The following is a 17,211-nucleotide window of genomic DNA, read 5'->3' on the forward strand; positions in this document are numbered from 1 at the left end:
TAACTGCCCCACCTTGGTCCCCAACTCGTGTTCACCATATGCAGCTTCGGCCCCACTCTTCTAAGGCTCCACAGGCCCTAACCACTTCTTCCCCACCTCTAGAAACCCACCTATTACTTGTAGAGACCAGGAGTCTCCAAAAATAATGATGGGGCGACGAATATATGGGATCATGACGTAGTGCTCTAATATCGCAAGAGCGTACATCGAATACCGAAGAGGGAGTCGCCACCTAAGAATGATGGACTTAGGGCCCAAAATGGTCTCCCTCCTGGAGAGAGACGATACTAAGACTTGTTGCCAAATAAGGGATGGCCTTCGTCCGAGGTTCTGGACAAGTGTTAAGTTATGAAGTGGGAAGGTGTTAGGCACCCGCTTCGCCTGACTCGGAAGTCAGTCTCCATCTATCTAGACTTATTTATACCCTACTTGCTAAGTCAAACCTGGGTCATAGGTTCAATTCTAATTTAGGTTGAGTTTAGATGTTTTGCCCTAACCCAATTCCAGGTTTGGACACAACTAGTGTCAAGGTGGGTTTAAGTGTGTATAATTTCTATGGGCCATCCTAACTAAAGTTCAGTCAGGATTGGCCAATCCAGACAAGGACAGCCAATCCTTGAGCCTACTTGTTTTGGCTCCACACTTCCACAGAGTATGATAAGTATCCTGCAAACATTTATTTTCTTAAAGCTCTATTTTCCTATAGTTTGAACATTCATTCATTTTTTTCTCTTTTAATCACTCAACTTTCTATATTGTTGTAGTTATCACTCAGCTTTCTATATTGTTATAGTTGGAAGGACCACTAGGAAAGATCTACTTCTGTTCTGTTATGGAGATAAGGGTAGAAATATATTATCACTACAATGCAAACACCTCAAAGCTTACAGTGGTGGATCCAGATGAGTATTATTACAGAGACATGGTGACTGACATATATAATAGTGTTATCGGGCATGTCCCCATAGGCCATAATGTGAGATTTAAGGTGAAATGTATACTTCCGAATAATTAGGATCTGGAGGTTGACAAGGATGAAGTTGTGGTTCAGTTGTTTGAATTAATTCACAAGTTGATTACATTAACTTCTATGTATATGATCTGTATGTTGATGAAAGACCATCTGGAAAATACACAGTAAATGCATTACCTGGTCAGCTGGTTAAAAGAGATGATGATGCTATGGTTGGTGTTGGTACTATTATCCAACAAAGTCAGACTGGGTTTGGTGAGGATATACAACAAAGTCAAGATGGGGTTGGTACTACTATCCAACAAAGGCAGACTGGGTATGGTTCTAATGTACAACAAGAACAGATGAGTGGCGGTAGCAAAAGGAAGCATCAACAGAGAAGTGGAGAGGGATCCTTCAAGGCTTCCAGTAGTAAAGGGACTGGTGGAATTGAAATTGATAAAAATACAGTTGGTAGTGGTGGAATTGAAATGATAAGTGATAATGACTGTGATGAAGAGAGTGACAAGGATTGGAAATTAAGTAGTGAAGAGAGTGACAAGGATTGAAAACTTGCTATCAGTTCTTGAATCATTGGCTGATATGGTTTTTTTTTGTTTTTTTGAGAGATATTAAACTCATATGTTTAATAGACATGTTAAATTTATATGTTCATAAATGATTGCATTATCAGGTACATTTTGGAAAGTCAAATATAGAGGCAAAGTGCTGTCAATTTTTTTTTTTTTTTCTTTTTGTATATTGAACATATTGAATGGACCCATACAACACTCACATTTTCAGCTTCAACAGTTTATTGAAACATGTACCAACAATAATCGAAGAAGTAACAAAATTCGGGTTCAATGATACCCATAGCCCCCAACTCCCAAACACCTTTGATCATTTGCTGATGTATTTAATTTGTAAATGGGAAGCTTCAATTTGTACCCATAGCTTTCTTTCAACTTATTTTGGCCATTCATGATGACATGCAATGATTCCACTTGAGGATTGTCAAGTTCATTCTACCTAATGATTATCAACGTAAAACATCTAATTCATGTAACAAAGAAGCAATTCATTAAAGAGGAACGGTTGCAAGTACTCCAATACTATGACACTATTTTACCCATACAAAATAGTTAGGTTACAAGTACTCCAATAATGTCACACTATTTTATCCATACAAATAGTTACGAGTACTCCCATAAAGAAAACAACTACAAATCGACACACGAGCTTGATTGATGTTGTCAACTTCTCTATCTCATCAAATCTAAACTTCTCAATTCCAAACTCTTGTTGCAACCTTTGCACGACCTCTCGCAAGACCCACAACTCCTCCTACACCTAATGAATCCTGACTTGCAAGCCACCGACCTGTTCTACCAAGCCTTGTACCTCCGCTTGCAACTCAAGCAATTTACAAATGGGGATGTTTGCTGGTACTTCTCTGTTCGGTAAGTCGATGACTGGTGCATTAATGGGATCACACCAAGCAAAGAATTTACATCCATTCAAGTTTGGACAGTTATAAAAGAGTCTATTCGGAATATTGTTTGTCTCAAAGATCTGAATGACAGCTTTTCGAATGCAGCTACACCTTACGCATTTGTACTTCAGTGCATCAGACTTGTTGCAATCAACACTTGAAGTAGACATTTATCTGCAAATATCAGGACTGAAAATCACATTTATTAGTAAACCAAAGAAATAGAATCTAACCGAATAAAGGATTAAGAACATGATCATTGAGGTCTTCCATTCCAGCCAAGTTTTTCTACAGTATAGATTGTAACAGAGAAATTCTTACTAGAATTGAACTAAAACTACTATCATAATCACTTATTTTGATTTTCTTCCAATTAAATTCAACAATATTGATATATGACATATTATGAACTTGAACCCGATTGAAGAACTTGTAGCAATTGTACAGCTCAAATCTGAGAAATTTTACAGTTCAAATTTGAGGAGAGAGAGAGAGAGAGAGAGTTCTGGAATTGTGCAGCTTAAATCTAAGAAATTACTCAAATTTTAATTAAGGAAAAAAAAAACCTGTTCTTGTTTGCAGCGTAAGCTGGACTTCGAACAATATCATGGCTTAAGATCCCCCCTCCCAAAATTACAAAAAAAAATAATAATAATAATAAGAAGAAGAAGAAGAAGCCAATTGAAGATGATGAAGCGAATGGGTGTTACTTGCAGAGTATGGGCATTGAATCACAAGAACTTGAAGCCAATTGAAGATATTCCTTCTCCTTCTCCTACAGCTTCAAATCGCAGGGGGGGATCTGGGTTTTCGTATATACAACAACTTCTCCTTCTTCTACAGCCGATGCTCCTCATCTTTCTCCGTCTCCTTCTCCTTCTCCTTCAAGCGAGAAATCTCACTTTAGGGCTCCTTTAACTTGCGATTTTCAGAGAGAATGGGAGAAAGAGGGAAGGAAAGGGTTTCGTATGGTATGAGGGTAGCTTAGGTATTAGACAAATCGGGAGGTATTTTAGGGATTATGAAAAAATTAACTTGACTTAACAGCTAGAACTAACGGTTGGGGGCTATTAGATAGCATCTTTTTTTCTTGTAGGGGAGGGGAGTGATATTTTCTCAAAGGTGGTGGGTCCAGGTGATATTTCGCCTTAGTTCAGGGGAGGGGAGTGAAGTTTACCCTAAAATAGTACAACTTCCCATTATCTTATTCTTAATTAAGTATATAATTCAATTTCATTGTATGTAGTAGCTGATAATATATAAAAAAATAAAAAAAGAACAACCCAATGCATGAGGCTTCTGTTACTGCGAGGTCTGAGAGGGGCAAATTGTATGCAATCTTACCCCCTGCTTTGCAGAACATGTTATTTCCAAATTTTGAACTTGTGACCAACATGTTACAATAGTACAACAACTGATAATATATAATAATAATAATAGAATGACTAATATTATGATTTTAATTCTCAATCTCAATAAGTGTTAATTACAAAATATGGATACAAAAGATAACAACGAAGGAATTGAGAAAATATAAGTGTGTCAATTTCAAACTTAACCTGATTGAGTCCAAGCAGACCTAATGCGATTAATAAACGTGTCAAGCCCAAGCCCAAGCCCAAGCCCAAGCCCAAGCCCAATCCATTTATAATTAGTCATCCCCAATGCAAGGGTGCAGCCAATATGATTGAGAATCGGGGCTGATCAGTTATTAACCCGACTCTACCGAACATGATTACAGTCCATTTACTTAATCTGATACATTTAAAGCTCGATTAAAACTAGTTTAAAGATAAATAACTAATTAACCCATTTAAGAACTACTTAAGACCGTTTAGCTCGATTAAGGATATGTACCTGGCCGACCGAAACCAATCAAACATTCAGACCCGACGAATTAACACTCCTAGATGGTGTCAGATCATCATTAGATAGTATCCGTCAACGTCACCTGAACAGATTTGCCTTATGTTTCCTTTGCACGTTCCTGCCTCAACATGTCATCATGCATCTGGTCCACTGCCACATGGTGACACCAAAAGCTTCGTGAGCCACTCCTCTCAAACCGAGAGTGGATAGGTGAACCCTACTCGAAGGAAGAAATTTGGGGGCGTTTTTATAAATAAAGGCAGAAGATCCCACATAGTGTGTTCCTACTTGGTTGTGGAGGGCTATTAGGGATAAAATAATAGGCCTAGGCAGTAGGGAATGTCATTTCAATGTCCCAACGTTATCTGGGCGAAAAAAAAAAAAAACGTTTTTTATATGAAATTGTAATTAATTATTAAAGATTATGATGATGTAGTCTTATAGTCTTAACAAGGAATCTGATATGGTCTTACTCTTATTGGGAATCTTAATTGGCAATAATGATTGCTAGTCAATGAGTGGGGGAGGGTCTCCGGTTACATGTGGTTATGGCATGGCATGACAATGGAAATCGAACAAAACAAAAATATGTATTCTAAGTGATAAATTTACTATGAGGATGTTAGGTATGCAATAGATTTTCTTAGAGCGGTTTAAGGACTTTTTCTAAGGGGAAGAGGAGAAAGATAGACATAGATCTGGTATATTGACGATATATTTAACAATTTCTCTTTACTTTAAAACCAATATATATATTATTAATTGCGGAAAAAAACTTTTCTCATATAATTTTGTGACAGTCATTTCTTTTTGAATTTTTGATTTTTCCTTACTTTTCATTATTTTTAGTTAGTTTCTATGTTCATATTTTTCTCAATTCTTTTTCTTTTATATATCTTTTTAAATTTTATTTTTTACTTTTTGTGGAAATATATTTAATACTTCTTTATTATAATTCTTCAATTTTTTTTTTCATAATTAGAATCTTTTTTTTTATCTATTATTACATCTTATAAAATGACAATAAATGATACAAGTGTCGGATCTTCACATGTACGCAAGGATTAAAGTATCGGTATCGGTTGCAGTATCGATCGGCCAAAATTAAGATACGTATCGGAGGGTATCGTATCGTATCGGAGATATACTAAGATACGCTAAAGATAGACACACAAATGGACAGGAAACATTTTTTTAAACACTTTTGCATAAAGAATTTGTTAAAAAAAGCTATTGATAACATGTATTATGCATAAACACTAAATTGAGGGTATCGTACTAAGAATTCAAGGTTTGTAGTTGTCCCATAAATGTAAAATCATTGTTCTCAACTTTGATTTCCACTTTAGTTAGAGAGAAATATGGCTGGCAGCAACTTTGGAACAAAAACCCTTCAAAAAATCGTGTTTTTCTGAAAAATTACCCATCTTAGCCATTATATGACCGTAGCGCACTGTATCGGTACATACCGATACTCACCGATACGTGCTGATATATACATACCGATACTCACTGATATGGACCAATATATACATAAAGTCGTATCGAGGCATATCGTATCGTATCGATGTGTATTGGTGGTGTATTGATGCATATCGGTATGTATTGTAGGATATATATCGATACGAAAGGATTTTAAAAATTTCATGTATCGTATCGGTGTGTATCGTATCGACCGATTAAATTTAAGATACGTATTGGAGGGTATCGTATCGGTATCAGAGATACTTAAAACCATGCATGTACGTCCACATGAACGTATGTGTAGAGGATTCAATCTCAAGGAGCAATACAAAAAAAAAGGGGGTTTAAATAAAATCTGTTTAAATTATAATTTAAAATAAAAAATACTAAGTCCATAAAAATGTGTCAAGTTTTAATCATCTACCGATTAGAAAACCACTCTAGACCAAATTGTGTGGAGGGGATTAAAGAACGAGATGCAGCTGATACTTCCCATCATTAATGGGGGCCAGACCTCATTGTTGTTGTTGTCATTCAAGATTTTGTAGAATCTAATTATCAAGCTATGATTATTCCTAACACAATGACACGTTTTTTATCAAAAAAAAAAAAACACAAAGACACATTACGTAGACACGCACATCCTCCCATTTAATTATTAATGTACGCATAATTCCTATAACACACCACACACTGCACGCACGCGCACACACACACCATGACATCTTTTCCATTTTGACACACACCCCGAGTCCTCATTTTCCAATTTGTTTCCTTAATTATATCCCATTTTAAATCCATTATTGCATAGTCAAATTAATCATCTCTCTCCACTCTCTCTCTCTCTCTCTGGTTTGAGAGCTAAGGTCTGTGAAACCCTAATCATAGGAAGAGCATCTCTGCTGGGTTAAATCTTCAATGCCAATGCAGAGTAGTCAGTTCAAATGCTGCAATCCTTTGCAAAACATTCACTTGTGAATTTTGAGGTAACTCTATACCTTTCGTGTGTATTTGATCCAACCTGTATTGCATGTTCCACGGTATGGGCATGCAAAATTTGCTGAGTTTATATTATTAACCACTTCAACCAGCTTGTTGGTGAGTGCACTTTGGACTGAGTTGGCTCATCTATCTTTATTTATTGTATTGACTATTTATTTTTTTTTGTACAGTTCATTTCCCTCAAATATTTTTGTAACTTATAACTGCCCATCCAAAAGCCAAATCTTCGTATAGCTTCCTCATGATGACCCCAATCTATAAAGGCTTTGTTTGGTTGCAAGGGGAATGCAAATTTTTTATGTAAAGTGGAATTTTTTTTCCAGAAAAAATAAATTTTGATGTTTGATTGCAAGGGAAATATATTTTACATGACCATTAAAATTTTCCTTTTTATTTCCCCACCAAAATAGGAAAAAAAAAAAACCCTACTCTCATGATCTCTCCCACTCTCGCGACTCTCACCCCGCTCATGACTCTCAACAATCTCTTTCTCTTTCTCTCTCTCTCTCTCTCTCTCTCTCAAGAGCTTCAATTGGGTTTGTTTTGACCAAAAGACTTTGGGTTTGAGCCAAATGGAGCATTACTAACCTATTGGGTTTGTTTTGACCAAAAGACTTTTGGAATGGACCTGTCACTCATTATCACTTGTGATCTATTACTATTTTCTTTGTGATCATCTTTTAAATTATTTTAAATATTTATTTATGCTGCATTCATTTGATATATAGAATGAAATGGTTTATTTTGGTTAGTGATAGAACATGGTATCTGATGACATTTGGTTTGATTTGGTACAAATCTTAAATGACCTGATTCACATAACCAATATAAATTTTTAGTAGCTGGGTGGGTTTTGGATTGAAAAGTACTCTCCCCCACCCCTCCCCCCTCCCCCCTCAATCTATTTTGAGGATTTTGGTTGGATTATTAGTTTTTTAAAATTTTACAGCTATTTTACATCAATTTTACATCCAACCAAACAACTATGGTAAATTAATTTCACTTCACTTCTGTTGCAACCAAACGACTCAAAAGGGAAAAAAATTCGCTTCACTTCCCTTCACTTCACTTCACTTCCCTTGACATCCCTTCCCTTCCCTTCCCATTTCCCTTGCAACCAAACGCAGCCAAAAGGAATAGTCGATTCTCAATCACCATTTTGCTTCGTATTATATTAAATGAGGGATGGTGACCTTTAGGAAAAAAAATTCTTGTTAAGGTCATTCTATTATTAGTTTTATGGAGTCTTTTGGAGAAAAGATTGAAAGGCTATTCTTATAATTTACAAGAATATAGGATTCTTGATATTTCTGCAGATAATACAAAGGAACTCTCTCTGGATTCTGAAATTGGGACTTCATCATCAAGGTCTTGAAATGAGTTTCTGATTTCATTATTTTGCAATTCAAATGTATTAAGATTTCCACACCCTTCATTAGAGATGGAGTTAAAGCTCAATTTCACTGATTCTCATTCATTAAAGTGTTCATTGGTGACCAAATGAGCATGGATATGTAATTCTCTTGGATTGTTGAGGAGGGTCTAGATTAATGAGACTTTCTGAAAAGAATTAAAACTTGTAGTAAAAGTTACTACTGACATGATCAGTTGATCTCAAATTTGCTGAAGAGTGAACTGGTTCTACTGTGGTGGAAGACATGACTAACTTTGTGGGATGAACTGGAGAATGAACTGGAAACTATTTGAGGCTTTATTTCTTCTTCTTCTTTTTTGGGTTTTTTTCAGTAAATGGGAGAATCCATATCAAGAATGTTTTTGTAGTTAATGGCAGGGTTGAGTGTTAGGGTTTTCCTTCTTTATGCAAATCCTCATTGTGGCATGTTTGCACCAAAGAGAGAGAAACCAATTGAATACAAAAGTGTTGAGAATAGTCAAAAGCTGATTTTGTCTCGGGAACTGTAGTTGATGACTGTAGTTGTTGAGTTTCATCTCCATCTCAGCTTTGCGAGTGCTGTGTCATCTTTGACTGAAATCTGTGATCAGGAATTGAGGTTTATTGAATAATTGAGCTTAATAATTGTGCTTAACTTCTTGTGGGTCTGGGTCTGATCAGCAACATCTAGAAAGTTCTCTACACCACATCAGTTTAGCAAATTAAGTGAACCTTAAACATGAAATTGACCCTTAATGATGGTTATTCATCATCATGTCCTGATTCTCCTGAATCTGGTACCACTGCCACGTGGTCACATTAAAACCCTAATCTCACACCCCTAATTCTCTTTGTGGCATTTGTTGCAACTAATAGTGGGTAGGAAAGAAGTATTGGGGCGTTATAAATAAGTGTGTATACTTCATACCAGTATTATCTTAAGAGTGTTTACCCTAGCACAGTTTCTGCTCCAAAGGCAACCTTGCCACCTTGTGAAATATCCTTGTTTGGCTTTGTTTTGATGGGGATCGCAAGAGGAAGACGAGCTTTCATGATTACTCTTACCTGGTTTTTTATCTCGGCGGCCATTTTAATGGCATCTCTTTCTTCATTAATCCAAGCTTCTCGTATCCGTCTCTCTCTCTCTCTCTCTCTCTCTCTCTCTCTCTCTCTCTCTCTCTCTCTCTCTATGTATATATAAGTTACTTTTAGTAGTAGACATGATTGGTGTGTTCTTTATTACAGGTGTTGATGATGAGAGGGTGATGATAGGAGACAAAGCCTCCCAGCTGGTACTAAACCCAGAAAGCTAATTAACTGGTCGGCTTAATGTTGATGTATACATTGACGCTGCCCTTCCTTGAACTGTTCTCTACCATTTTCACTTAAGAGCTCAAACTGTTCTGGAAGAGCAACGTCAACATTTAGTTATGATTTTCTTATTGATTGTTTGATAATAACTGAAAAGGGTTTTCTATTTTCTTTTGGATAATCTCTTCGATTCAGGTTAAGGTGGACATAACTGAAACCATGGTTTATCAAAAGCCTTCAGGCGATGATGTTTCAGTCTCAGCTAGGCAAGTTCCAACCACGCCTGACCCTACTCACGGACCTTGAGGGAGGGAGCTTTGGCAAATAACAGCCATGATGAATGTGGTTACCTATCTTCAGAAGAACTCTACCAATTCCCCTTTGGAGATAAGATCTATCTTAGAGGATGTCCTGTACTTGTCTTCTTATTTTGTTTCTTATATTTTATAGTTTGTTTTGTGTCTTATATTTTATAGTTTGTTTCAAGGGAGATTAACCGCTTAAGTGATCCCCTAGTGCATTGTCAGTAACAGTAATGTATGTCTTGGCCTAATTTCAATCCATCAATTCAAGAGGTGGGTTCTGCTCCTACCATTAGCTTTGCACTTGAAAACTCGTATCTGCTAAGTAAAAGATTTGCTTCTTGTTATATATATATATATAAATATATGTATCATGTCCCTCTTCCCTCTTCCTTTCTGAATTTTAATGGGTAAGGAAAATTCTTTTCTCAAAAAAAATAAATTAACTGATATGAGGCACAGTAGAGATAGAGCTTTTTAAAGCTTGAAACAGTGTGCTAAGACTACTTTATAACACTGTTGAGATCCTCCTCACATGGAGCGGGGACCATACGGTTTATATAAGTTAGAATTGATGTTGGACTATCACATCACTAATTCTTTGTGATTCTTCATGTCTGATGTTCTCCAGCAGTTCTCCAGCAATGAGGGAGTGGGGGAGATGATTAAGTAAAGTCTCCTCTCTCTCTCTCTCTCTCTCTCTCTCTCTCTCTCTCTCTCTCTCTCTCTCTCTCTAGTGGGTCCTTATTTAACATTTTTAAAACAATTTTAACCAAGGTGGAGTATTGCATGGTAAGATATATACGGTGTGTTTCTATATTGGGTAATATAAAAGAAACATTTTTTTTTTTCTATTTACAAACAATTGGGGGTTTCTATATTGATTAATCAGAAAGTTTTTTTCTTTTTATGGTTTTTAGATTAGATTAGTCAGAAAAAGGATAACTTTTTTTGTTTTTTGTTTTTTACTGTTCACAAACAGACTGTATCCTTTTCTTCCAGGAAGATAGAGGACATTTTTTTCTATATTCACAAACAAATGAAGGTTTCTATATTGAGTAATCAGAAATTTTTTTTCTTTTCTTTTCTAAATTTGATTGTCAAAAAAGGATAACTTTCTTTTCTTTCTGTTCACAAACAAAAGGTATTCTTTTCTTCTAGGATGAGAGAGAGAGAGAGAGAGAGAGAATAGGAGATTACTAGCTTAGCCAACTTTATCATTAGGAGGGCATAACGTGTACATGACTTGGCTCAATTTCAATCTATGAATTTAGGAAATGTATTCTTCTCCTACTATGAATTTTATAATTCGCTTGGATAAAGTCCTTTTCTAAAATAAGAAAAAGCACAGCGTTATTGCGACTCTAATTTTTCTTTCATAAATAAAATATTCAACGAAATACAAAAAAAAAAAAATAATAATAATAAATAAATAAATAAATAAATACTACAACACCCAGAGGGAGGGGGGGAGGCCGCCGATCAAATTATATACAGCCGCTACTCGTGTGTACATATGTTCTCTGTGCTTGAGCATCCAAAAATTCTCTTAACCTTGCACTTGAAAACTGGTATCTGCCAAGCAATAGATTTGCAGCTTTCCTTTTGAATTTTAATGGTAAAGCAGATTCACTTCTAAAAGAGAATAAATTAAGTGATATAAATGAAAGTAAGATGAGCTTTTCAAAGGGTGCGATCATACCAACGCTGACGCTTCAGATCCCATTAGAACTCCGTAGTTAAGCGTGTTTGGACGAGAGTAGTACTAAGATGGGTGACGACCTAAGAAATTCTCGTGTTGCACCTCTTAAAAAAAAAATAATTAAAAGGAAAAAAAAAATGAGCTTTTCAAAGTTTGAAAGAGTTTGCTAAGAGCCTAAAGACTACTTTACATCAGCACTGTTGGGATCCTCCTTACATGGAAGTGCGACCTAAATGGTTTATACAAGTTAGAATTGATGTTGATCTATCACATAACTTATTCCTTGTGATTCTTCACGTCTCTGCCTTTACATATATTAATGTGATGTTCGAGTATAGTTATATTCCAACAACAAGGGAGTGGGGGAGATAAGTGAAGTCTATCTTCTTCGTTCTCTCTTTCTTTTTTCACTAAGAAATCATTTGTATTAAAGAAAAAAATTGAAGAATACAAGCTCGGCGGAGAAAGACACCAAAAACAGAACTACAAAGACTGGAGGAGATTAAAATCCTGGGTTCCCTTCCTCACCTTTGAAATTGCCATCAGCAAGGAAGAGGAACCACAACTCCACTACACTGAATTAAATGAATCTAAATCTTGGCCTACTTTCTACATCCCTTCTAATCTTATCCAGCATTGAATGAGGAAGAAAGGTAGAAAAAACAATAGAACCACTTCGAGCTGCATTTTTTTCTATGTAATTAGCAATCGGGTTAGCCTCTCGATAATAATGAGATAACTTCCATTGAATTCTGGAAAGATATGAAGAAAGAGAACACCAATCTTGCAAAACATACCATGGCAAATTCTTTGAATAAACTGCCAACGTCACCGCCAATGAATCAGTCTCAATCCATAATATTTCAATCCCCAACTGATTAGCAAGCTTAATACCTTGAATCAGTACTTGAAACTCTGCTTTGTAGTTATTTCTAACTCCGAAATAAGATCCAAAGGAGGAAACAACTCCACCATTTGAATCCCGGATAACACCACCTGCAGTTGCTCATCCTGTGTTCTAGAGAGAACAACCATCAATATTAAGTTTATGCCAAAATGGGGGGGCGGGGGTGTGTGGAGGGGGAAGCACACCAGATGACTTCAAGAATTGCTGGAGATTTATTAGTAAGCAATGAAATTCCTATCATTCGAGCACAAACCAAATCTACCATAGATATTCTCTTGTATAAAGAGGAAAAGATAGTTCTCGAATAGTAGCAATAACCTGACGCAAGATAAGATAGCCCTTATCCCTTGTCCTTGAAATCTTCTCATATTTCATTGCAGTCACAAAAAGTAAGGGACAAGAATAAAACCAGCAGTCGAGGCTTGCTTAACCGACACAATCTTACCTTTAGATCTCCACCATTGAAACATATCATGAATTGAATCATGTTGAACCCAACCAACATTAAAAATTGAAGCAAATGAGACCTAAATCGCCTAAGCATAATTGCACTCAAGAAATAAGTGCTTCTTAGTCTCTGCTGCTTCTAGACATAACTCACATCTGGAAGCTAAGCATACTCCATTCTTTCTAATCATCTCAACAGTAGATAAGCAACCCTGCATCAATTTCCAACCAAAAAGAGCTTGGCATGGAAGAAGACCACTCTTCCAGACACAATGGAACCAAGGCACTTTTGGGTTCTTTTTCCTTATCTCCTCCCAAGCACATTTTAGTGAAATTTCCCAACAGAGAAGGGCTCCAACAACACTTATCCTCATCCGAAGGGATGTCAATAGCTTTCACCTTGGTAAAAATGTTTCTCAGAGCCTTAGAGACAACCTGAGGCATTCCAACAAAAATTTCCAATAAAATCCTTAACATATCTCTCTCTCTCGGGAAAAGAGAATGATCCACACCAATCTTTCCTCAATAGACTACCCATCAACCCATCTATCCTTCCAAAAAAAAAATTTATCTTCATCACCAACAATCCACCTCTTCTCAAAAGCTACGAAGTTCCACAATTTTTTAATTCCTAGCCATACAGAGGAAGATTTATGGGATCTTCTCATCTCTCCTATTTTGGTTAGAAATCTTGCTTTGAAAAGACTCTCCATGGCTGAATTCTCATGCTTAATCTACCTCATATTTACATCCTGAGATCTTCTAATTCCCAACCCACCTTCCTCGTTGGACTTGCATATTGTATCTCATTTCACTGCAATTTTCTTTTTCGATTCCATATACCCATACCATATAAAATTTCTCATCCACCACTCCATGAGAACCACCAAAAATGAGGGTCACCAATAGATTGCGAAATTATGAAGTGGGATACTTTCTATCACCAAGTTCACCAATTCCACCCTTCCTGCCATAAAAAGCAATTTTCTCTTCCAACTTGATAGAGGACCTTTAATTTTATCCATTAAAGGAAGCAAAGGATCCCTTCTTAACCTTCCTTTGAATAATTTCACTCCCAAATATATTGTTGGGAAATTGCAGCTTGGAATCCCCATTACCTTAGAGATCCACTCTCTTCTCACTGAAGGGATTTTCCCAAAAAAAAATTTACTTTTTTCTAAGTTTATATGTTGACCCGAAAAAGCTTGATATTTCTGAAGGAGCAAATTCAGCTTTCTCATACACCTAAGCAATCCATTCATTAAAAAAAAGATATTGCCAACAAAGAGAAGATTGGATGGAATTTTTACCCCACGTGGACCTACCAAGGTCTTGAGTTCATTGGAATCTTCTTTCTCTCTCTTTAATGAGTCATTATCTAACATTTTTTTTAAACATTTTAACCATGGTGGACTATTGGTTAGATAGATATGGTGTTTAGTGGGACTAAAGGTTTCTATTTTGGGTGATTAAAAAACTCTTTTTTCTTATTCAGAAACGATTTTTTTTGGGGGGGGGGGTTCTTACATTAGCTAGTCAGTAGAGAATGATAGCTTTATTTTTTTCCCATAAACAAACAAGGGATATTATTTTCTTTTAGGAGAGGGTGAAAGAGATATCTTATTAGAGATATAAATGTATAGTCAAAATCTGAATTCGAATCCGCATTTGTATCCATTTAGGGTATCCGTATCCAATTAAAGGGTATCCCGATTCAAATCCGAATTATCTGAAAAATAATTATCCGATCCAATTAGATAATCAATTAATGATTTTGAGGGTTGCTTGAAGTTTAGACATGTTCTAAAGAATGAGAAAAAAAGCTAAGACAACTTAGGAAGATGGATTAAGAGCAGATTGTATTCATTGGGAGGAGGAAGGTCACGATTACACAAGTCAGAGAGCAAATGGATGGTCGAAAATCCAAATTCGATCTACATTTATATTTGTTTCGGGGTATACATATCCGGATCCAATTACATTCGATCTAAATTCAATCTAACCAATCTGTTTACATCACTAATCTTATTGTGATCAAAATGGCACGTAAGGGAGTCATTTTTTCCCAGATAGGGCTATTAAAATATATATATATATATATATATATAACCCAAATGACTCAAATACAAGTTTATCGTTTACTTCGACCCTCCACATTTGGCTTTGCCATATACAGAGGTGGAAACAAACAAAAAGCAATAGGAAAGTCAAAATCCCCAACACTTAGTTTCTCCTAATTTAAATATGTGATTATGAAACTCACTAAGACACATATGCCTTGCTACTAAGGCTGCCTTTGATGTCCCAAAAAAACATTCGATAGCCACCAAGCATTGCAAACTACCATTGTTCTTATGACCCCTCCCTCGAGAAGCTCGAGTAACTTCCTTACCTTTCGAGATCGCCTGATCTACTTGAAGCAGCTATTGAATACTCCTCATCTTGGTAATTCTTGAGAACCTGGACCAAACGACCTATCCTTCATAGAATCCCGCTCGTGGTCCTTATGCAACCTCTTGCCTACCACACCATTAGTATGATGAGATGAATCTTGATTGGACAAAGCAAGAGTTGCATCAAAAACCGGCTCCTTTGTCCCCTCCTTAAAACAAGGAATCTGTAAGGCTTGATTGTCATGAACCAATTCTCCTGTTAACCCCTTCAAATCGTCCTTAGACATCTCACCTTCCTTAGATAGTGGATCCATTTGCATCAAGGGCTCCGTGTGATAGGAAGATATAATACAATTTGGTTGCACATGATACACTCCACGGGAATCCTTATCTCATCCAATATCCACCTCAGCCAACTCGTTAGGGATAAGAGAATGTGGTTCTCTATTATATGTTATAGATAATCTCCTGAGTAAAAGAGTTACCCTCATTATCATATATTGCAATTTCATTGGGAAGCTCCTTTCCAGCATAAACTTCAATACACAGCTACACAAAAGATAACCTCTCTATTGTCATAGTTCTCTTATTAGACATTATTGGAGTACAAATGACACTCCAATAATGCTTAAGTCATCCACAGAATAATAATGAAATGGAAAATTGGGAAGTGAGACCCGCACTAGAATTGAGCATAGGTCAATTTTACTCAAAGAAGAAGATGGGCTCCATGGCCATAAAATGAGAAGTTTGTTTTGAACATATCAAGGGCCTCCTTCAAGAACCTTCACTCTATCTTCCTCCAAGTTAAACCGAAAAACGAAAATGCCATTATCAAGAAGATCGACATCAACATGTCCTGAAATCCTCCATTGCTTCAACAGAATCTCTTTAGTAAAACTAAATGAAGGTCTACATCTAATAAAATGTCCTACTAGTGCACTCTTTTACCTATCAACTTCACCTTGAATGATATTTTTTGGATATCTTGCAACAACAACTCCACCTATTATCTCAAGGTTAACAAATTTCAGATTCATACCATCATTCCTTGAATACGAATGCTTAGGGCATGCCCTTGGATACCTTGGCCGAAATAGCATCAGCATCCTTTCCCATATCATTTTCTCCCCTTGAAACTCTTATCAACATTGTCTCCATAACCCTCCTTGGATCCTCCCTTGGGTGAAAGACCCTCATCTGATATTGTAGTGGCAGATATCAAGTTAGTGACTGATACAGGAGTCCCAATAGGATCCATGTTCCATGCGCCTCCCAAAATAGATCAAGGTATTTTGCTCTTGAAAAACTTTGTTATCAAAGTTGCCCTTTGATTGGTGGCCACGGCTCTTGATTGACCTCCAAATCATCTTCTTCCTCTTCATCACTATCATCACTACCAGCCACAGTTTCAGAACTCCTAGCGCTGCTTATGACTGACTTTGTCCTTCAAAATCCATCCCCCCTCCAATCAATTGCCTCCGAGAAGTGCCTTTGCTTGTTCACCTATGGTTCGAAGATCCCTTATTATTATTTTAAGTGACGGAAGAAGCAATGAAAGAAACTACTAGTAATTGAAGATTTCCATTGAGTCACCTCCAATTATAATTACTCAGCTCAAAGATGACTCGGTTCAGAGTTGGACATTCCTTGAATCTTTCAAACGGAAGTGTTGCAAGAAAGTTTAGCAGACTTCCGGAAAACTATAAAGGACATGTCACCGTCCATATGATACAGATTTAAACTTTGAGAGAATTTGTAAACTTCCACTCATGTCGATCAAAACGAAATCTATAGAGTAAAATTCCCTCTCTATAGAAACAGGGAAAAAATGGACAGGTCCAGAAGAATTAGTGAGGTAAAAAAAAAAAAAAAAAAAAAAAAATTGGTAGAAGAGGTAAAAAAAAATTATTCAACATATTCTTTGTTTTCTTAATCACTGATATACACCATTTTTATTTTTATTTTTTTGTT

At 36.4% G+C, this 17,211-nt stretch overlaps 1 long non-coding RNA gene and 1 other non-coding gene across 2 annotated transcripts; one reads left to right on the forward strand and one right to left on the reverse strand.

Annotated features, from left to right (window-relative positions):
- Positions 1-2,048: 2,048 nt before the first annotated feature.
- LOC122061197 lies at positions 2,049-3,345 on the reverse strand. The gene is made up of 2 exons (XR_006134584.1): positions 3,158-3,345; positions 2,049-2,636 (listed from the first exon to the last, which is right to left on the reverse strand). It is a non-coding gene; the product is annotated as an uncharacterized LOC122061197 (long non-coding RNA).
- Positions 3,346-11,476: 8,131 nt separating this feature from the next.
- LOC122062250 lies at positions 11,477-11,595 on the forward strand. The gene has a single exon (XR_006134872.1). It is a non-coding gene; the product is annotated as a 5S ribosomal RNA (ribosomal RNA).
- Positions 11,596-17,211: the final 5,616 nt, after the last annotated feature.

The sequence above is a fragment of the Macadamia integrifolia genome, chromosome 14, assembly GCF_013358625.1.
Source record: "Macadamia integrifolia cultivar HAES 741 chromosome 14, SCU_Mint_v3, whole genome shotgun sequence".
NCBI lineage: Eukaryota > Viridiplantae > Streptophyta > Magnoliopsida > Proteales > Proteaceae > Macadamia > Macadamia integrifolia.